General features: G+C 37.5%; 1 pseudogene; it reads right to left on the reverse strand.

Annotated features, from left to right (window-relative positions):
- Positions 1-22,475, reverse strand: part of LOC123615922 (large ribosomal subunit protein eL28 pseudogene) — a 61,299-nt pseudogene extending 38,824 nt beyond the window's left edge.
- Between the last annotated feature and the right edge of the window lie 1,243 nt (positions 22,476-23,718).

A 23,718-nucleotide genomic window follows, 5' to 3' on the forward strand; every position in this document is an offset into this window, starting at 1 on the left:
AACCAAATTCTTATTTTTCTCAATTTTTAAATGTCTCATAAAAGCAATATTGCAGTTAATATTGTTGAATACATATTTGCACATTTTTCTAATTATTTCATTATTTCCTTAGAATAAATTCACAGATTGAATAAAATATAAGTAGATTTTAGAGTTTTTTTTTTTAACATATTGCCATTTTGCCCTCTTGATAGTTTTGTTTCTTTTTATTATTTAAACATCCTCCAGCCATGCAGGACAGAGGCTATATATTTATTCTCTCCCAGAGTATTGACATTCTGAAAAATTACATATCTCCGATAGGCAAGAGATGACACAAATTGCTGTTGTATTTACATTGCTCTACTTAGCATTAGACTGAGTAGTTTTGCATGGTGTTCACCGACTTTTTGCACGTCTTCCTTCTCCTGGTATGCCCTGTGCTCATTTTGCTGTTGGGACTTCCTTCCATTGATTCTGAAGAAAGTTACTACATATCAAGTATTATGATTCTTTGTCAACAATTCTTACGCATATTTCCCTATCATTTTAGTTTTGTTTTTTATTTTTATGCTCTGCCATGGACTGAACATTTGTGCCCCTAAAATTTATATGCTGAAATGCTCAGTTCCCAGTGAGGGATGGTTTTTAGAGACTGCACCTTTGGGAGGTAATTAGAGGAGCCCTTATGAATGGAATCAGTGCCCTTATAAGAGAGGCCCCTGAGGACTCCCTCACCCCGTCCACAATGTGAGGACCCAGCAAGAAGCTGGCCATCCGTGAACCAGGCTTTGACCTTGGACTTCCCAGCCTCCAAAACAGTGAGAAGTAAGAGTCTGTTATTTGAGCCACCCAGTCTACGGTATTTTTGTTATAAAGCGGCCTGAGTGGACTAAGACATGCTCTCTTTCGATTCACAAAAATATTCAATCTTTTTTGTAATTTAATCTATCGATATTTTCCCCTATGGATGATGCCTTGCACGCCAAGGAAGTTTTCTTTACTCTAAAACTTTGTGAACATTTTGGTGTATGTTCTTTTAATACTTCGACTTTTTATGTAAACAGTTAATTCATCTTAAATTTATTCAGAAAAAAAAATATAAAATACTGATCTGCATTCCCTCTTCTTGTCATGTACTTAGCTACTGAATCAACACCACATTTGAAGCCACAACAGGTTTGAATAACGGCTAAAATTACCCACCAGAAGAGAGAAACCCTATTTACTGTGAAAGTGATTCTCTTATTTCTCAGTAGTAAGATGGAACGGTTGTGGATGAAAGCCTGATTTGAGTTGATTCACAACAAACGGCAGGGAGGCTTGGAAATAAAAATGGGAACAATTCTTTTGAAGAGTTTTGCTTTATGCTGCAGCAGAGAAATATGGTACAGCTGGAAGAAGTGCAGACAGAACTTATAAATTCTTTTAAATAATTCTTCACACAGCTTTTTTTTTTTTTTTTCTGGAGGTTGGATGAACAATTCTAAATGAGAGACATGGATACACATTGAAAGATAATGGCTCTTGTCATCAATGTAGTCTCTCTTCCTCTTCAAGATCCCATGGGAAGGATTGTAAAAATGCAAAAAACACATAGATCCACAGTACTGCAAAAAGTATAGAACTATGTCATTTCCAGGGGAGGTAGTTTGACAAATTTCTGGACTCCACACAAGCTCCGATCTTCCCGGTGTGGCTATGAAAAAAGAGTGACCATGAGTGGCTCCAAGGAGTTTTTTCAGGGCAGCAAACTGGGTGGATAAGAGAATGATGATCTACATGGATGGCTGGAGCCCTCAATCCCATTTACCTATCATTTTGCAAGACTTATCTGGTTCTCTGGAGTGATGAAACAAATGATTGGAATAGAGAGAGAAGAAAGGCAAAATCTGAGATACAGCTGAACTTTGCAAACATCTGGTGGTAGGGATACTAGACAAAATACAAAAAAAAAAAAAAAAAAATACAGGGTGTGTGAATTTCAGATATACAACAGAGTAAGTATTTCCAAAATATTTCATGTAACATACACACATAACATGAGTAATGTTGTTAACATTTAACAAGCCATCCTTTATTTTTATTTACTAAATCCAGAAACTCTACTTAGCAAAGTCAACTTGGCAAATTTGGAGGTCCTGCCCTGTCATCTTAGAGGAAAGTCTGCATGACAATGAAATGATGCATTTACCCCTACTGTAAGTCAACTATGCTTCAATTTAAAAGAAGAAGAAGAAACCTATCAAATACAAAGGAAATCTTCACCAGCTAACTGGTCAACCAGTACTTAATTAATAAATATAAATGGTGAAACAAGGATCAACAACATTTGAGGAAAAGCAAAACAGAAAAACCATGATGAGAAGCAAAATAAGAACTGGCCTTAATAATACAGGCAGCAGAAGAAAATGTAAAAAAGAGTTCTAAAATTTCCCTTGACATAATTATTATCACTAGTGATGAAACAGACTATTCATCACTAACAACATAATAAAATATCCCCCCCCCCAAAAAAAAAACCTGAGGGAAAAAACCCACTGGATTTGCTGATTAGAATAAATCCTCAATTTCAAAAGATACAACAAAGATCTTTTTGATATTAACAAGTTGATTATATCTTTTAGATGAGAAAAATAGTTATGCCTTATTTTGAAAACACATTAACAATTTGAAATCATCCTTATAAATATCAAAATAGCTTGACATAGAGAAGTTTCTAGATAATTTGCCATAAAAATCACCAAGATATCAAATAGTTTTGCTTTTTTAATGTCTGTTTTCATGTATAGATGCATCTCTCTATATATATACATATATATGGATACATATATAGAGATACATATTTATCTATCTAGATAGGTAAATCCTCTTTTGATGACATTACAGCTCTTAAAAAAAATAACTATCATTGGGTGGGAAAACATTATTTTGCACAAAAACATAAAATATAGTTTGTATTAATATATTGATATTTTTACAGAAATGCTAGTTGTAGGATATTTTAAAAGTTAAAGAATAAATATTTGAATGTTATTGAGAGGATTCTTTAAAATATAGCTAAACTTAGGTTTAATTAAAAAATAAGAAAAGAAGACCAGTATATGCTTTTCCTGTGGTTTCTTCTATGACAATATAAGCACCATGAGGGCACAGATTATTACTTCCTTTCATTCACTGCTGTATCCCAAGTACACAGAATAGTACCAGGATCTAGTTAAGTTGCTCAATACACATTTGGTGGGTGAATGAATGAATGAATGAATCACTATTTAAAGTGATTTATTTAGTTAATCCACTTGAAGAAAATTACTACCTTCAATTCCTCAATCAGCCAAGAAAAATACAGACCAGACTTAGATCTAACCTATTCAGCAAAAGTGGAATTCTGTCATGAAATTATAATCATAAACTTCATGTTTCCAACCACCACACTTTAAGTTCCCTTAGAGAGGGGAGTCGGAGGTACAGTAAAATCAGGAAGAAGCAGCAAACCAGTTAGGGGATTCTCTTCACTAGCTCTCTGAAGTTTATCATCCTCGAGCAATTTACCTGGGGTCCAGTAACCATGCGACTCCTGGTGAAAGGATGCAGGATGCACCCACACTTCATGAGCCACAGTGGCTCCATTCATTGGCTGTTAATGGACCACTGGTGCCTCCAAGCTCCTTACTGTCCTTTGTTAACACGGCTTCATGTCTGCTTCTCTTTCTTACTAAAAGGTCGGGTCTTGGAAAATCACTGAAGTTTGTTGATGGGGACTTTTCTTTTAGGATAAAAGAATATAGTTTCCCAGATGCTAACTGGGCTTGAAAGTAGAAACAAAGTTTAGAGAACAGAGAAGTAACACGTGTTTGATGTTTATTCCGACAACATTATATGTAAATGATTCTCTTAACAGGTTAATGGTTGGTAAGGTCCTCAGGTCCAGAGCTCAGTTTTGCAGCACTTGGAATTCTATGCTGTTAATATTCCAGAGAGACGATGGAGGTGTTATTAATTTTTTACACTAGCCTATTGTGCAGTTTATATAGTTTTTCAGACAAGAAAGTGATACTTGTACTTTGTAAAATACAGGGAATCAGAAATAAAATATAAAAATTGCATAAAGCATATATACTATAATATACTAACCACTTTAAATGTGTAACATCTTTCTGAGCTTTTCTTTCCTTGAAAAACATTTTTTAAAATGTCATAGTTCTAAAAAAAATAAATAAATAAAATAAAATAAAATGTCATAGTTCTAGCCAGAGAAATACTACAGACAGTTTCTTCCCCTTCTTCAAGGTAGGATTTTATGAGTTCCGGTGGAATACTGACTGGTTCTGTTTACAGAATCTCTCCCAAAGTGGAACCAAATCTATGAATTCTGTTTTTTTTTTTATATGCATGCAGGGGAGGAATTTTCTCTAAATTATCAAACAAGAAAAAAGTGACATGGAAATTTTTCTTTCATACTAAAACAACTTCCTTTGTCTCCCAGTCCTTCTCTCTACAAATGGCTCATGGAAACTTAGAAGATGCTGAAGAATTGTTGACAAAACGCCATTTCTTTTGCCCTAATTCTATATATTTTTTTCTTTCAACACACAAAATTTGAGTTTAATAATCTTCAGTATCAAAGGATGATGTATAAGTTTGGGCAAATCAACCTGCTTTACTTTCCAAATTGCTTTCAGAAACCTGATTTTTATTTTTAAAGCTAAATTCACATGCTTAAAGGGTAAAGAATGAAAGAGATAGAGGTGAGAGGGAGGGAGAAAGGAGCAAACTGAAGGTACATCCTATCGATTACATCACGGCACAAATTCTATTTTATTGCTTTGAAAATAGTGACATCTAGTGGATTCAACGTATTAATACATGATGCCTCGGTGTCAGAATTCATTGCCATTGTAAAAAAAAAAAAAGTGTAATTATATAGACAGAAAATCATGAGGATTTTCTAGCAACCAAAATTCAACGATCCACTTTCAGATATCTGTTCATCTGCTAATAAAAGTTCCACGCAGAAAGTGACTTTAGTTTGAAAATCGCAAATATTGTCAAATAAGGAAAAATATTACCAGTTTAGCCTTGAGGAAGGTTAAACAAGGGCGCAGATTCAGATTCTGAGGCTGCTTAGCCTAGGTAGATTATGAGAACAGACCTCTTTCAGCATTTTCTGCCCATAGTTACATTACAGTATTTGCCAACCACAAATTAATACAACATATATTTGCTTCCCATTTGATTTCCAGCGCATCTGTCTACAACACACACTTTGATTATGAATTAATCGAAGGAATGGTATAAACCTCTAGATGAACAGTGACTGTTTTGCTTGCATTACAATTCTTCATCACACCTGCTATGGAGACTACTAATCTATGTTTGGCACTCTGCCTTTTACAAAGCAGTAATAGTGTTGCCATTTTATAGTAAGTAAAGCAAATCCCAAAATATTTAAGTAAATTAGCTAAACCAACAAAAGCAACTTCAACAAGAGAGCCAATGAATCCAAGGGGACAGACCACCTCCTTTCCCCACTATCCTCCCCTATGGAAATTCCAGGGCAAAAAAACAGCCGACACAATGCTGGCTCCTGGAATACAAGGAAATAATCCCAATTTAGATGGAATCCAGAGACAAAAGGGAATTATAACGGTATCGACAGCCATCACTACCATTTATGGAGTACCTTCTTCCGCAAATACTAATCTAAGAAATAATTACTCAGTTAATAGAGGAGGCATTTGCAGGACAGAGAGGTTAAATAACTTAGCTAAGGTCATGACGCTAGCACCCTCACAGTAAAACTACTGTGTCCTTCTGTCAGCACAGGGAACAGCCAGTACCACATAAACCCAGAGTTTTAAAATAGAAGTTTCTCACTTGTATAATTGTTCAGTTTCAATTAAGCAATTTTAGATTTTAAAAAGTATTCTATTTCGATTTGTTCCTTAATGCTGCTGCTATTTTTAAAGCAAGATCTGCTGAAGAGAGAACTAGAATTGGAATCAGAAGACTGATAACTGATGTATTAAAATCATGACGATACCCATAAGTTGGATTTCTTACTCCTTATCTGACCAGTTCCTTAAGAGACACACACACACACATACACACACACTCACATACACCCTGCAGGCATAATTTTTCATTTGCCTAATTTCTTCCTAAGTAGGAAGAATGCCATTTTTTGAAGTACATTTGTTTCTTTGAGTTAAACATGGGATATTAAACTCAGGCAGTACAATATGTACAGAGTAATAGGAATAATATAAAAGAGGTACAGGGCAAGTTATCAAACACCAACAAATTCACAGTATTATCGGAGTCAAAGGGCTTACACACCTTATATTTGACTTAATTTTCATCTTAAGGCTTATCCTAATCATTTCCTTTATTACTTCTGTGTCAGGAAGGATGCTGTTAGGAGGAAAAAGGCAGCACATTCTACTTCAGTGATGTGAGAATCGTTTAAAAAGATAATTGGCAAAATTTGGACGGAGCATGGAAACAAAAAGGAATAGTACAGTTAGGAAGCACAGGGGAACTTTTAGCTCTTTAGCCTGAAGGAGGAGAGGAGGGAGCAGTAACTGGAACCTGGAGAGAGAGACAGAGGGACAGTGACAGACGCAGAAAGTACTGCCACATACCTGGTGGAAATGGCCAAATGACCTGGCCAGATAGAGGTGACCTCTCAGGGAAGGAACTGGGAATACAAACCAATCTCTGGTCCCCGCCATTGCTCAGCACGGCTGGTCACAACCAGGAGACAGGGAGCACGACTGGCCAGAGGCGTCTGCTCATGCCATTCATATATCTCAGCTTTCCAGGCAGCATGGGGAAGAGGGGAGAGCGGATCCAGAAGGACAGATGAGACAGATCTGCCCCACCTTCCCACGGCACTTGTGCGTTCTACTCGGGGGGGTGCTGGGGCTGGGATTGTGCACACCTCTTCCCAACTCCACTTCCAGTGACTTCACATTGCTGCCTTGAAATTGGCCATGGTGGGAGTATTTACAACATGAAAATCTGCAGATATGACAAATGAAGCATTTTCATTTTTCTCCTGGGTTGCCGTTTGTTAAAAAACGACAAGAACACCACTGGTTCTGCTCATTGTAGCCCTTCAGATATATATTTGTTACAGATGTTCCAAAGCAACTTGATTGTTTTTAATGCATGAAAGATATTTTATAAAAAAGGAAATGCAATATCTGGTAAATGTGTATTTCCCCAATTTTTATAGGTTGAAAGAGTGGGAGAGTAAGATTGATACTGGCATTCATAGCCATTGATTGTGACCAAAGCAAATATCTAACAATGGAAGTCTAAATTAAATTATAATACAGACATACCATGGAATACTATTTAGTGGTTAAGAACATATAAAGAAACTCTCTATACACTAGTATGCAGAGATGTCCAAGATGTATTGAAGTATTGTTAACTGAGAGTGACAAGAGGCAGAATTTTATCTGTCATGTCATTTATCATACATCATCACTCTCTGCGACTATAAGCACAAATTTATTACATTAATAAAAAGAAACATTGGAAGGATAAACCAAAGACTAACAAAAATGGATACCTATGGGGCTAGGGAAGGAATGAATGCAGACGATGGTGATAAAAGTAAGAATTTTCTGGATAAACTTAATATATGTTTTTGGTCATAAAGCCTTTTAAAAAAGCTAATTCCTAAAAATTGAAACCAGACAGAAATAAGTGGATCTAATTGTACCTCAAGCTGATAAGATGACACAGATAAAAGGATTTTTTAAAAAGTGGCTTCTGAACACAGCCTTAGGAAATACATTTTAAGGGAAAAACAGAGCTGAAAGAATCTTAAACTTCATCAAGTGCTCTAACTACTTGTAATGATATTTTATTACTTCGAAAATATTTTGAATATAATGAAATGCAATGCAAAAAAGAAGTATGTTAATGTTGTTAGGAGCCAAGGTATTCAGTTATAAGAAAAAAAAGATAAAAGCATAAAATAAAATGATGTTATATAATGTTAAACTTGCGTTGGCGATATCAAAATGAATTTATGATATTTTCCCTTTTAACTTATGTTATTGGAAAGCCTGAGAAGCAATGACAATCTAGCACCCTAAATATCCTTCCTCTCTTTAGAAACAGGACTCCTTTGCAGATTCCATGCCTGGAACAGGAAGCATCAGGATGACCCAGGGTATTGAGTCATGACAGAAAGTAAGGACATTTGTTGGGAAAGACAGTTGTTCGACTCCTCACCCAGCCACATAAAAATGAGCCTTGCGCTAGAAAACTTCCTTACCAAGAGATAAGGAGCCCTCATGGTCTGTGTGGGATTATCTTTCTCTGTTTCAGACTCAATATAAGCTCCATTGTCTTGTTCAAGCATGTGTCTCATATGGCATCTGGCCAAGCACCTATGATACCACTTCACGGGTGTTGGGAAGTGAAGAGGGGAGAACAGGGTCCTTCACCCACAGCTTAAAAGGGGTCCATGTAGACCATCACCCCGTGTCAGCTGAGGGAGGTGACCTGCTGGCCAGGGGGGAGCCAGTGTCCACTACTGGAGCTCATCTTGCCCCATCTCTTCTCTATGTGAGTAAAACTGTTTCACTGTAAAACTGTGAGTCATGTCTTTCTTGGTGACCTGAGCCATGGAGTGGTTTGACTTCCGGGATTGCTGCTCCTAGTGGAGTGGGATTCCTCCCTGGAGGCAATAACTATTGCCATCAGCTTGACAAAGTTGTCAACACAGAGGAACCAGTATGAAGGACTCTCATGTGCCAAAGAGGGGACAACTTGAGCTTCAAAAAAACAATGAATGCAATGAATAAACACTCACTAAATATATTTTTTAAGTCAATTTGTGTTGATACTCAATTTTGATAGAGAAATCCAACCAAAAACAATGACAACAATTAAGAAATTTGGAAATAACCTGGGCACCAACACTTAGTGTGAAGATTGCAAATTAAAAGGAAATAAATAAGCATTTAGTCTATCTTTCCTTGTATGGACTGTTAAAATGAAGAAAAAAAAATCCATACAGAAGACTTCCTATTATAATAAAGAATATGAAAGAATTTTTTAAATGACAACTTTGCAAACTTTAATGAAATAACTGATTCAGGCAGCAATCATTAGTTAAACAAATTAATGAAGAACTTTACAATAATTGGACCCATTGATCAATGTCAGTACCATTAAAAAATATGAAGACCTTCTGATGTGATTTCAGATGAAGCTTTGCCAATAGTAAAGTGTTCTTGCCCAAAGAGTTGAACCTGAAACTAATAAAGCCTTTTGCGAGAACCCTGTTTTATAAGGAAACATAGGGAATAAAGGAATGTGTTAAACAGTGTGGAGGCAAACAAACGTATTCACATTTGGAATGTGGGACATTTATAAGACAAATAACCTAGTTTCTACAATGTTAATGCTATTTTACATAAAAGTGAAAGAGAAATGGCCAAAAGATTTTAATAGACACTTCATCAAAGAAGATACAAAAATGGCACAGAAACGCATGAAGAGATGTGCAGCGTCATTAGTAACCAGAGAAACATAAATTAAAACCACAGTGAGAGGACCTTGGCCACGATGGTGGAGTAGGAAGACCCTGAGCTCACCTCGTCTCACAGACACATCCAAATTACAGCCATTTGTGGAGCAACTAGAGGCGAGAAAGACCAGAATCTAACAGAAATGATCTCCTACCACTAAAGTGATAAAGAAAGAACCCCAACAAGACAGGTAAGAGGGTAGAGTCGGAGTAGAGTCAAGACCCACTGGGCGCCCCCTCCCCAAACGGGAGATAATTACAATTGCAGAGACTGAGTCCCATATCAGGCTCCCCAGCCCAGGGGTCCCGCAGAAGAAAGATGAGCCGCCATAATGTTTGGATTTGAAGGCTGGTGGGGCTTACTTTCAGGAGACACAGAGGCCAGTGGTAAGTAGAGACTCCACCCTTAAAGGGCACACACAAAATCTCACGTGCTCCAGGATCCAGGGCAAGAGCAGTCATTTAAAAGAAGCCTGAGTCAGACCTACCTGTTGATCTTGGAGAGTCTCCCAGAGAGGCACCAGGTAGCTCACCACGAGGAGCTCACTCTCAAAACAGATACTGCTGGCAGCTCACTCTACCACGTGGTGCTGGCAAGCCCTATTTTGGAATCTCTCCCTAGCTCATTAGTACCCTGATCCAGCCTCACCCACCAGCAGGCGGACTGCTTGAAGATTTCCTGAGCCTTTAGCCACTCCAGTACATGGCCCTGTCCACCAAAGGGACCGGGACCTGGCCCCACACATCAGTACACAGGCACTAGCCCCAGGATCCCCAGGGCCCTACACCAGAGACCCTGGCACCCAGCTTCAATCACCAGTGAGCCAGTACTATCTCCAGGATCCCTTGGGCCCCAGCCACAACCACCAGCAGGCTAAGACCAGCTATGAGACCCCCTGGGCCCCTCAGCCAGCTGCACTGACATAAATTGTAGCAATTGGTTTCAGATCTGTCTCCCAAAGCAAAGGAACAAAAAGCAAAATTAAACAAATAAGAACATAATTAAACTTAAAAGTTTTTGCAAAGCAAAGGAAGCCATCAACAAAATGATGAGACAACCTACTGAATGGGAGAAAACATTTGCAAATGATATGACCAATAAGGGGTTAATATCCAAAATATCTAAACAGCTCATACACCTCAATATCAAAAAAAAATATACAACCTGATTAAAAATGGGCAGAAGACCTGAAAAGACAATTTTCTAAAGAAGACAACAGGCATATCAAAAGATGTCCCACATCACTAATCAACAGAGAAATGCAAATCAAAACCACAGTGAGATATCACCTCATACCTGTTAGAATGGCTATCATCATAAAGACCACAAATAACAAACATTGGCGAGGATATGGAGAAAAGGGAATCCTTGTACATTGTTGGTGGGAATGTAAAATGACACAGCCAGTATGGAAAACAGTATGGAGGTTCCTCAAAATACTAAAAATAGGACTACCATATGATCCAGCAATTCCACTCCTGGGCATGCATGTGAAGAAAACAAAAATCACTAATTTGCAAAGATGCATGCACCCCAATGTTCATAGCTGCATTATTTACAATAGCCAAGATATGGAAGTTACATAAGTGTCCATCAATAGATGAATGGATAAAGATGATGTCACACACACACACACACACAAAATACTACTTAGCCATGAAAAAGAATGAAATTTTGCCATTTGCATCAATATGGATGGACTTGGAGGGCATTAGTGAAATGTCATACAGAGAAAGACAAATACTGTATGATATCACTCATATGTGGAATCTAAAATATATAAAAAAAATAGTGAATGTAACAAAAAGTAACAGTCTCACAGATACCGAGAACAACCTAGTGGTTGCCAGCAGGAAGAGAGAAGGGAGGAGGGGCAAAATGAGGTAGAGGATTAAGAGATACAGATTTCCACGTGTAAAACAAATATGCTACAAGGATATATTGTACAGCAAAGGGACTAGAGCCAATATGTTATAATAACCTTAAATGAGATATAATCTATAAAAAATATGAATCACTATGTTGTAATCCTGAAGCTAATATAATTCATACATGGCATATACTTAGAACTTGGAATATATGACATAGGACACTGAGTTTTCTTGTCAAGGTCTATCAAACAGAAGAAGCAACCCGGAAAAACATGGTATAAGGAATGCCCCTTCTTGCCCCTTTTTTTTTAATATGAATTGTCATATGGGAGGTGGACTCAGCTGGGGAGAAAATCTATGTTGCTACTATATTTCGGGCTTTCCTTCCACATCTGCATCAGAAGGGCTGTGACACTGCCTGAATCTCACAGCAAGGGGTTTGTCATGAATCTCCAGAGATAGTTTCTGGCCAGATGAATTCTTCCTCCTTCAGCAGTTGTGTTTTGTTGGTTTGTAAGTTATCCAGATCCCCCATGTCCTGATAGCACTAACAATGCAGATACTCTTTGTAATTTTTCTTGGAAATTATCTTGTGACTTAACTGAAGGTAAATCTACTTGAAGAGGTAAAATGGTTTTTATTTACCTAAGGGTTTTTCTAGAAAAAGAGTTATAAATAAAATATATGGTGATGAAAATTGTATCTTTTCTGCATTTGATGATTTTTTTTTTTTTTGGTTTGATTCAAAAAAACAGTAGGAGGAACTGAATTTTCCATGCTGCCTTAACAAGAACTTTTACTTCCTCCTGCTTCCTACATTTTGGACATTTCACTGCTTATTAGAATCTTAGAGTCTCCACCAAGAATAATGAAGAGGTTAGAAATAAAGATTTTGGCTGGTGGAAAGGACTGTCACAATGATTGATGCAGTGACTAACAAAAGCTTACCAAGCATATAGAAATTTTCTTATTATAATGTCTCCTTATGACTCAGAGTTAGCTAAGTTCTGGTTATGTATACAGAGACACTTGTTGTGATTACATGTCAGGAATCGTCATAATTCACAAGTGATTTTCTTTGTGTAAGATGTCTAATATTATTTACTTTATGGTGAAGTTTTTTTGTTTCATATGTATCAAAGATTTTCAGTTTCTGAGGATCTTCAATATCCAGTGATGCTTGTCATCATGTCTGGTCCTTTCCCATGCTAAAAATAAGTTTGGTTGGCTTGAACAAAGATTCACTGTATTCTAAAACTGAGTGTTCCCACTTAGGTAAAAAACCAACCAGCAAGAATGTGCTTTTGAATTTAAAAAACGTATGCTAAAGTTAACTCTCCTAGAAACATTATAGAATATTCTTAATTTATAGATATAAGCCAGAAAAGGGATTGGCAATACAGTAGTCAGCCAATCAATCATTAGGTAGCTTATATTTTTCTTAAATTTATAAAAAAGAAAGCAAAACCCTAAAGGAACAAAATTGAAGGAATACAGAAGGAGGTGGATAGAAGATTAGATAAACGAGACTCTAGTGAAGAACCATCAGATGACTCCATTAAAATCTGAAGTTTGTATTATTCATGACGGGGGAAATTTTCTTTTAATTATTAAAAGTACAAAGGTCATCTACAAATGAGGCAAGACCTCACCTTCTCCCACTCAACTACGACCAAACTGGTTTGAAGAGATTGTTTCAAGAAAGTGCATGTTTACATGATTGCATTTTTTCAAGGGGTCCCAAAAGCCTCCCCTTCTCACCATACCAGAAAAAAAGCCCCACTTGTTCGTTATCCATAAAATAACTTCATCCTTTCTTTAGTCAAGTAGGACAAGTTTAATAGACAAGGCAGAAATTGAGATGAGGAAGAGGATGTATCAAGATTTGGTAAATGGCAGAAGCCTGGTGAAAAGACAGGACCCTGTTCCTAGTGAAAAGGCTGAAACAAATAGGCAAAGATGGCATGGACCTGAGTTCACTCAAACAGAGAAGCATACGTGTAGGCTGGGGTGGAGAGGATGTTTAGTCCCATGGGACTGCCTGTTTCCCCCTACCTCCTTCCTTCTGCCTGAGGCTTTCTCCAGCCTCATCACCAACCCTCTCATTTGGAAACTTTCAGATGTCTCTAGAGAACAAAGAAACAGTTGCTATATTTCTCACTCTGGTTGGAGTGACCAGCCGTCTCTTACCTGAGACTCAGCTCTGCAGACTCCTTCCATTAGTTCTAACAGAACATTTTGTTTGCATCTACTTTGTTCAGTTATAGGAACAATCCCTGGATCTGCCATCTTACGCACTAGCCTTAAATTACTCATGAAGTCTTATTAATACTACATTCTGAACATTTCTTGAATCTACATGAATTTTTCCATTCCCATTACCACCACAGTGGTGCAGGCCACCATCATCTTTCACCTGGATTTCATCACTATCCTGCTAACTGACTCCTCTTTGTTTTATTAATGTTAACAGTATTTTATTGACATATAAATTACCTGCAGTGAAATATATAAATATTAAGTGTATATCTTGATGCATTTGACAAGTGTAAAGATACATATAACAATGTATATGTGAAGACATAGAACAATGTGTCAAATAGAATCAAATGCCACACATGTAACTTTTAAATTTTCTAGTCCCATAAAAAAGTAAAACAGGAAACAGATGAAAGTAATTTTAATAACATGTTTCATTTAAAACAATATATCCCCAATTTTGTCACTTTAGCGCATTATCAGTTAAAATACATTGAGATCTTTTATATTGTTTTTATATTAAGTCTTTGAAATCCAATATCTATTTTTCACTTATAATGCATCTCAGTTCAGACTAGCCACATTTCAAGTGCTCAATGATCACATGCATCTAATTGCTACCATATATGTCAATGTCTATCATAGAACATGTCTCTCACCCCAGAAAATTACCTACGCCCTACATTCATTATTCCATTGTCCTACAATTCAAACACCATTCTAATTTCTATCTCCTTAGAATAGTTTGACTATGCCTGAAGTTTACATAAATGGAATTATAATCATTCTTTTATATTTGATTTTTTTCCCTCAGAGTCTGCGAGAATTACCCATGTTATTGCATGAACTGGGAATTTGTTCTTTTTATTGCTAAATAGTACAGGCATACCTTGGAGACGTTATGGGTTCCATTCCACACTGCCGCAATAAAGCAAATACCACGAAAAAGGCAAGTCACACAACTTTTTTGGTTTCCTAGTTAATATAAAAGTTATTACGCTTACACTGTACCATACTCTATTAAGTGGGCAATAATAGCATTATTGTCTAAAAAACAACATACATACCTTAATTAAAAATATTTTATTGCTGAAAAATGTTAACCATCACCTGAGACTTCAGGGAGTCATAATCTTTTCGCTGGTAGAAGGTTTCAAATATTGTGAGAATTACCAAAATAGACACAGAGGCATGAAGTGAGGAAATGCTGTTGGAAAAATGATGCCAATAGACATACTCAATGCAGGGTTTCCATAAACCTTCAATTTGAAAAAAATATAGTATCTATGAAGCTCAGTAAAGTGCAATAAAATGATGTGTTTCATTGTACAAAGTAACACTGTTAGCTTATCCTTTCTCATGTTGATAAAGATTTAGGTTATTTTTAGTGTTTGGCTCTTATGATCCAGATGCTATGAATATTTTTGTACATTCTTAATGAACATATACATTCATTAAAGTACATATACCAAGAAAAGGAAATACCAAGGGTATTCTGGAAGACTTTTAACTTTCTAAGAAACTGCTAAGCAGTTTCCATGGTGCACACACTATTTTCCATTACCACTAACAGCACACTTGCGTCCTACTTGTACTTGGCCATCCTCTCCAATATTTAGCATAGATTTAGTATTTTACTATTCTTCATTTAAGTCATTCTAGTGAGGGTGTAGTCACATCTTATTGTAGTTTAAATTTGCATTTTCCCCATGATTGGTGGCCCCCAGCACATTTCCATAGGCATTGTGGACATTCTTACATAAGATTTGGTGAAACACCTGTTCAAGTCTTTTTTTTCCCATATTTTAGTCATTTTTCCTTTAATTATTAAGTTGTAGGTATTCTTTGTGTAGTCTTAATTATGAGTCCTTTGTCAGGTATATGTTTTGAGAATATTTTCTCCCAGTCCATGGCTTGATTTCAACCTTCTTCATACTGTTTTTGATAAGCAAGAATTTTCAATATCAATGAAAATCAATTTACCATTTGTTTCTTTTTTGATTAGTACCTCTTGAGCCTTCCTAAGAAATCTTTGACTAATCCTAAACTTGTGAAAATATTTTCTTCTAGCTGTATAATTTAAATATTATTACCATTAGGTCTATGAGCCACTGCCCATCATGCTTCATATGAGGAAAGAATCAATGTTTATTCTTTCCATGTGATCATCTAGTTGCCCCAGCACTTTACTGAGAATCTCCTTTCTCAGACCGAAATTGTTTAACTCCTTTGGCAAAAGCATATGTGTAGATTGCATATACGTAGATATGGACATAGAACGTCTGTTTTGTGACACGGATGTATTTTTAATCATAACTCCAAAATCATGACTTAATTATTGTTGTTTTACAATATGTTATGAAATTTGGTAGTAAACCCCTCCAAATTTGTATTTCTTCAAGATTGTTTTGACCAGTCAAGAGACACATAATGTGGACTTTATTTCAACATACATTTTAGAATCTTTGTATCAGTTTCTATACTATTGTCCTGTTTTGGGGGTAGTTAAATTATAGGTGGATCATTTTATCCTGTTCAGACTTGTTTTCTAGCTTTCAGGGTGAGATTATGTCAAATTTCCACTTAGTTGTTGGGCAAAGAACTTGTTAAATGAGTGCAAAGTAGTCTTAGAGTGTGATCTTTACTATTTGGGGATTTCAACTGAATACCTGGCTTAATTATTAAGATGTCTGTAACTTCTGAGGTCAGAACTCCAACATCTTCCTGGCACTTCGTGATCTTTGTGTGATCAGGAATCTCACTCAGCTGTCTGCCCCTCATCAGCAGTTCCATGGCCTTATGCCTTGTGGAATTTCACCTTGCATCCCGAGGACCAGAGAACCCCTTTACAAATTTCAAATCCTCTTCTACTGTGGTTATTTCATTCTGTCAACATACCCCACAAATTCTAGGCATGTATGCAGCCCCAAAACACCAAACTGTCTTACTCTGCCCAGTGAGAATTCCCCTTTCTGCTTTCGAGTATCATGCGTTGGACATTTCCTCTGGCAGAAATCTGAAGGAATCCAAAAATTACTTACGTGGGGGTTTTTTTGTTCTGTTTTTTCATTAAGGATCTCAGCCTTACGCTGACTGGTGTCCAATGCCTAAAAATATTTGTTTTACATAACTGGTCTACCTCTATAGTTGTTTAGGTAAGAAGTTAAGTCTAATGCTGGCTTCTCTGACAAGACTGGAATAAGAAGTGCTCCAACACTTTGTTCTCTTTCAATTCATTTTTCATACGCAGCCAAAATGATCCGCCCGAAGTACAAATCTAATCACATTATTACCACCCTAAAATAATTGTCAATGGCTGCTTATTATCTTTGTAGTGAAATCCATACCCATAATGTACCTTTAAATTCCCTGAATAATATGACCTCTGCTCACCTGCCTACCCTAATTCTCACCTCTCTCTGTCTCACAAATTTCTTTGTTGTAACTGCACTACAATGTATTCCTCTCTCATTTCTAGATCTTCATATATACTAGTCCTTCCTCTTGGAAAACTAATTTCCCTTCTTTTTCGAGAGAGCTCTTATATACCATTTAAGATAGCACCTTTAGCTGGCACTCCTTTCCCCACCTCTGGAATAGGGTTGAACCCTGAACTAAAATGCTATCTAAACTCCTTATAATTCTGCCACTACAGCATTTATCCCACATTTTGTGTATATTTCTTTCATCATCTGTCTTCACCACCAGCTTGGTGAAGGCATTGCCACAGCTCTCTAATTTATGCCTGTGCTCCTAAAACTTCTCTTAAGACCTGACACCCGGTGCACATTCAACAAGTACATCTTACATAAGTGATCAAGTAATCTGCTCCTTTCTGTGTGCCTTTCGGAGTAGATGTCTTAACTATTTATCTTGGGTGAAAATAACTGAAAGTTAATTTTTAAAAGTGTTTGTAAATACTTATTATTGTTCCAAGTGTGTTCTAGGTGGTATGAAGTTTCTCAAGGAAGTACCGGTACAGGTTTATCACTTAAAGGGGCAGGCAATTCACAAAGCATTTTGAAGGAAATATGAAAAGATGCCAAAGAGTTTTATAGGTAATATTGTGCTTTGTCAATGTTCAGATTTCTAGTATCAGTTTTTCACTTAAGTAATTTTCATAGTTTGAAAATCTTCTGACATTTTCTTTAGTTCCCTTTGAAAAGATTTCCTTTCAGAGTTGTGAAATTCTTATTCACACACAAAAGTTATCTTTAGGAACAAGAAGGTCAGGACCATGGAGTTTCTCCACTCCTTTCCCACCACAGGTGTAGAATTCACAAACCAATTTAATAGCTTAATAAAAGATTGACTCCTTTTCTCTTCCTCTAAATCCCCTCAAGAAAGTCGAAAACATATTTTCCAGATTTAATGCCCATCGGAAAAATAGTACTTAGAGTTGAAATCCTAGAATTTCATCTGTAATCGCTGGAACTGGGCTCTACTTTGAAAAATGGGAAACTGAGGATTCTGATATGAAAAGACTTGGGGCAATACTCTGAAAGGGAAGATCTCCCATAAGGATGTACGGTTTTGATTTCTTGGGGAAAAAAACTGATACTGGGCTAAGGCATGCCACTCATGACAGAGTGTAGCAGGTTATAGGGTACATTGCCTTGATTTTCATGATTTAAGGGGAAAGAGAGCCTGTGTCCCTCAGCTCCACGAAGTCTGCCACCATGAAGTTTCCAGAAGGTGGTAGGACAAATCTGCCCTTCTTTGGGAAATTGGAAAAGTGCTCAAGAGGAACTTTCTTGTTCCAAATGAGAAGAAACAAGGTCGCCTTTCTTCTAGACAAGTGACTATTTCCTTCCAAAAAACCACAGGTGCACAGAATCATGATAAAAATAGAAAATTATATATTAACCTCTTTTTGAAGCTTCCAAAGACCCAGAAGGGGAAAATGTGAGGAGCCTTAACTAAAAAACATACTGAAGCTCTATAAATTCTCTCAGTTCCGGGCAATATATAATGCTAGGGAACGGTTGGGGGCGGTGGGTAGGAATTGTTCTGGGTCCTTTCTGACCAGAAAAAGCAACTGCATTTCTGTCAGAGGACACAGCAATTGCAGGAAAAGTCATGCAGACCCTCTGCAGACAGGACCAGCCTGTACCAGAGAGAACTCTTAGTACAGGAAAGTCCAGATTCCCAACTCCATGAGACTTTGGGGGACCCAAGCACATCGCGGGTTGGCAGACATTCAGGTGCTGGGCTCATTAGGCAAAATTACTCCCAGCTGTTTCTACTAAAGATGGTCTATTGGACATACATGTGTACCTCTATGTTCTTCCTAAATGCCATGAAATGACCAAAAGGGTATGAAATCAATCCCCAAGTACAAACAAAACAAAAAAGCTGAAGAGGAAGGTGGAAGCTACCCAGTTTTGGAACTGGAAAACAAAAGGGCAAGGAGGTACCTGACTGAACAGACCAAATAGAAAATAAAAACAGAGTAGGCAAAGAGCTACAGAAAAAGCAAGCCAACTTGCACTACAGAAGACCAAAGTTTAGAATTTGGAGACACCAATAAGTTTTGAAAGTAAAGATTCATTTGGGGATGAAAGCCCCACAGTGGGCAAGAGATTCCACGTGTTTCGCAGACAATCCTTTCCATGCTACATAAAACAGTGTTTGGCATGTAGTAGGCATTTGGCAAATATTCATTGAAGAAACAGATTAATGAACACAAGTCTGCAAAATAAGAGCAACTAGACCCCTACAACCTGATAGGACAATAGGTTTCATTACTGAGGAGGTAGCACCCAGGGAGTCTGGGTTTAGAGACACCAGATAGCTCAGTGGGTGGGGGGTGAAGACTAAATCAGAGTCTATATACTGAATTATGGGACCCCCAGTCCCTTTCGGCTTGGCCCCAGAACCTTGATGCCAGCTTTATATTCACCGGGAAGAATACTAGAGGATTCTTTTCTAGGAAAACAATCCTAACAGAGAGACCTTCAGATGCTGACAAGAGTCCCTAAATAAACATTTCTCCACAATAAATCCCAGCACCTGTTTCTCTCCTTCTTGCTCGCTCTCTCTCCCTCTCTCTCTAATTCTCTCTCTCTCTCTCAGATATGTGCTATTTGATAGACTCATGGATCACCAATCACTTGAGGAAAGTCCCTAAGAAAACTGACAAATATCAAAATCAACAAATAGAAAAAATTACACTTGAACAATATAGACAGTGTGGAAGGCTAAATAGAATCATGAGGGGAAAAAAAGCTGTATGACACCGAGAGAGAGAAGTGAAGTTACTGCTTCCCTAAGAGACAGTCACAGAAAAGTGGAACATTGAGACAAGAGTGCCCTTGAAAAAGATAAATATGACAAAGGAAAGCGGAAATTCAGAAGTTTTGGAAAATAAAACTGAGCACATCTCCAAAGACCAAAAACACAGAGAAATAGAAACTTCAAGAGAAAATAATTCAAAAGGTGACCTAGGAATTCTAGTTTACAAATAAAAGAAGTTCTAGAACAGAGGGAGAAAAAAGAACAGGACAAAATTGCAGAATATAATTGTTGAAGAAATAATTAAAAAAAAATCCACTTTTTTTGGTTTTGTTTTGTTTTGGGTTTGTTTTTTTTTTTTTTTGCCAAGTGAATGAAGAATAAGCCACACCAAGACTTCTACACGAAACTTCAGAACCCTGCGTAGAAAGAGATGACCCTACACCCTTCTAGAGAAAACTGCAGGTCACTGAGAAAACATCAGGAGTAGAACTGTGTCAGAATTCCCCAAACAAAACAGAAACAAACAAAGAAAAACAAACATTTACCCTGGAAACTAGAAAATAAGAAATTAATGTTCTCAAAGTTTTGAGGAAATAATTCATTTTCAACCTAGAAATTCTTTTTAGCCAGGTTATCACATCTCAAACAAATAAAAACACTCAAACACCTTTTCTTTGAAAGATTCTAAACAATCTGTTCCTCAAATGAAGGCATAAAACAGACAATATAGGATAGAATCCAGAGGATACAACACTGGAAAGGGTGTGGAAAATGTTCAGGGTAGCTGGGCAGCAGGCCCAGGGGGCCATGGATCCAAATTTAAGTGGAAGAACAGGGGTTGTTTAAAAAGAAGAGGAAATGTAACTGACAGATAACCTCCTGTGTTTGAATACACCGAGAGATTTTCTGAGTCTAGGGATGTCTGAGAATTTAGGGATGATTTACTGATAGGTACATAGAAACCTGTGTAAAGTTTAAAAAGAGACATTTATTAAGTCCAGAAAAAGCAACATTTATACAAGAAATAAAATAGCATAATGTCCAAGTCCTCCTGAGCCATAAATATGTCTCATCTGCAAATAATATTTATACAATCATAACAGTGTACACACTGAGTATTGATCATATTTCAAGCCAAATGTGAAATATGAAATGACTCTGCTGGTTGGGTGGGGGAGGGAATGTGTGCTTGTGTGTTTAGGAGGACAGTTTAAGAAGCTTTATCCTCATCCTGTACAGTAGAAAAGAAATAGGCATCATATAGAGTTAACTGAAAAAGAAATATGCCCATAAGTATGCTATGTGGAAATAAGAAAACACCATGCAAGTATATCTTTGATAAAAATAAATTTGAATTTAAAGACTTCACCAATCCTTTTGACATAAATTCTAAAAAGCTAAACACATATTTAACACAGTTCTGTTGCCTAAATTCAACTTATTTTATTGTCATCTAGTGGTACCAGCCAACTTTTTAGTTAAAGCTGAAATGATCTGATGGCATTAAGGGATGTCCCCGAGGTTCCTGACCAAGACGCGACACAGACACACACCCACAAACACTTGCTGAATATGCAAGGAAAACATTTTAGAGAAGTAAACAAGAACTCATAAACCTGACCGATTTCTGGAAGAGAGAATGGGATTCTGGGCTTCAGAGAGAGTTGTGTTTCACTATATACCTTTTGCAGTTTGGATTTTTTTGTTTACTATGTGTTACTTTAAATAAGGCTTTCCTTTTTCAAATTATAGACAGCTTAAGAGAAAAAATTAATGCACCCCAAAATACATAATCATTTTCATTTCTTTTTCCCATCTATGACTATTTAATACATATTTTGGTACAATTGCAAATCTATTACAGATTACTTTTGAAGGTTATGTTTGTGGCCAATGCACAAAACAACCAGTCTGAAAGAAAACTTTGTAAATTCATCAAACTCTGTGCATTTCCTCTTTTTCCCAACTTCTAAATCCTCTGAAGACATGTCTGCATATTTGTTTATAGTATTGTAATCTAATTTTTTACAGACTGTTCCAAAAGTCACGTTTTTACATATTCTGCCTGTTACATCGGGTCTATGCAATGCTCTATTATGTGGCTGTACAGGGTCTCCTTTAACTGTTCTCCCACCTCAAACTGACTTTTAAAAACCCATCTGCTCAATTTCAGCCCTGCAGCTTGCGTCCTGTCTTCTGTCTGTTTACCGGTAGGTGGTGCTGGAGAGCAGCTGTAAATTGGTTTTTAGACAACTGCGAGGGATCTGTGCTCTAACAACGCGCTTTCTGAAAAGCGATGGTACGGAGCCCAATCAGGGAAGTAGTTCCAACTGTTTTCTCGGTAGTGAACTTGGGTTTTTCACTACTCCATCCGTATTCTCTTATAGTCTTCCTCTTGCGAGCAATTCCAGACACATTTTCAAGATGACTGCCTGGAATTAGGGTTATTGTCCGTGGTCCTGTCGGGGAGGAGAGACACAGCTCCAGCAAGGGCCCCACGTCTTTATCACGCACCCGCCTCGGCCTCACCACAGCGCTCCTCTGCGCTGCGTCCCGCCAAGCTTTCAACCATTAGGCGCCGACAAGCCCGGTCCTGAGTCCTTCCCACAAATCATCCCAAAACACTTCTCACCGCAACCGTATCAGATTTGCATTATTATCCACCTGTGTAGAGGAGGAAACTGAGGCCTGGGGCAGACAAGTGACTTGTTTAAACTCCAATCAATGGACTGCAAAAGAAACAATCCAGCACCTGCAGCCAGAGACAGTTTGGAAATCTGGCTCTTTCGCGGACTAACTGCTCATCTCTGGCAAGGATTTAACGTCACCAAACATGTGTTTACTGGTCTATAAAATGGTAATAATGATGTGTGTCTCCCTGAGTTATCTTGATATTAAATGAGAAAACATAACTATGGTTCCTAATAGAATTGCAGGCTCAACATAAAAACATTGCCAAGACAAAGCATAAACAACAACAATCACCAAAAACAATCACCAATTAATATTCCTCTTCTCCCTTCCTGACTCAAATGCCCTCCAGACACCAGTGCCCTTCCCCTCCCTTCTAATATTCAGAGCTCTTACCCCTATACCACCCTCAACATTTCTCTGTCTTCAATCTGCAGTACTGCATAGCCTTTCTCATTCTGGATTAATTGCCACTTTCCAGGAGAAACCAGAGGCCATCATTTTAATCACATGATACCTTTTCTCCACAGGTGTTCCACATTCCCCCAGGACCAACATTTAAGGGGAAGTAACGTGTCTGATGTGTGGTCCTGCCCTTTAAATTCAGGCGAGTGTTCCATCTTTACTGGCTACTGCAAGGTAAAGAACAGGGTCACATTTTTTTCTTTTCGCTTTTTCTGTGGGGAGAGGAGGGGTAACTCTTTCAGCTGTTTCTCCTCAAAGGAGTTGCTTTTATGTGATATTTATAGTTCCCTCCCCCCACAACTGACCCCCTGTTAGTGTTGGCTTGCCTTCCATGTCTTAGTAGAAGGCTCACCCCCATCATTTGTATCTGTTTCCTTATCACTGAAGCAGATCAATGCATTGTAGGTTAATATTTTTCAATGTTGAAGCAGGATATGCGGCCAATAACTTTCACAACTCATTCACCTTCTAGGGTCCACTTTTGAAGAGTCTGTTTACAGTGGTCCATGTGTTGCTGGCCATTAGCCAATTTATTGGCAAATAAGCTCTTTACAGTAAGGCAGTTTACATCTACATTCTGAAAAGCAAGGAGGTGTTTTATTTTTCCCTTTCTTCTCTAAGTCCCCATGGACTATGCCCTGGCTATTGCCGTGTGCAGC

This window comes from Camelus bactrianus, chromosome 15 (assembly GCF_048773025.1).
Source record: "Camelus bactrianus isolate YW-2024 breed Bactrian camel chromosome 15, ASM4877302v1, whole genome shotgun sequence".
In the NCBI taxonomy this organism is placed as follows: domain Eukaryota; kingdom Metazoa; phylum Chordata; class Mammalia; order Artiodactyla; family Camelidae; genus Camelus; species Camelus bactrianus.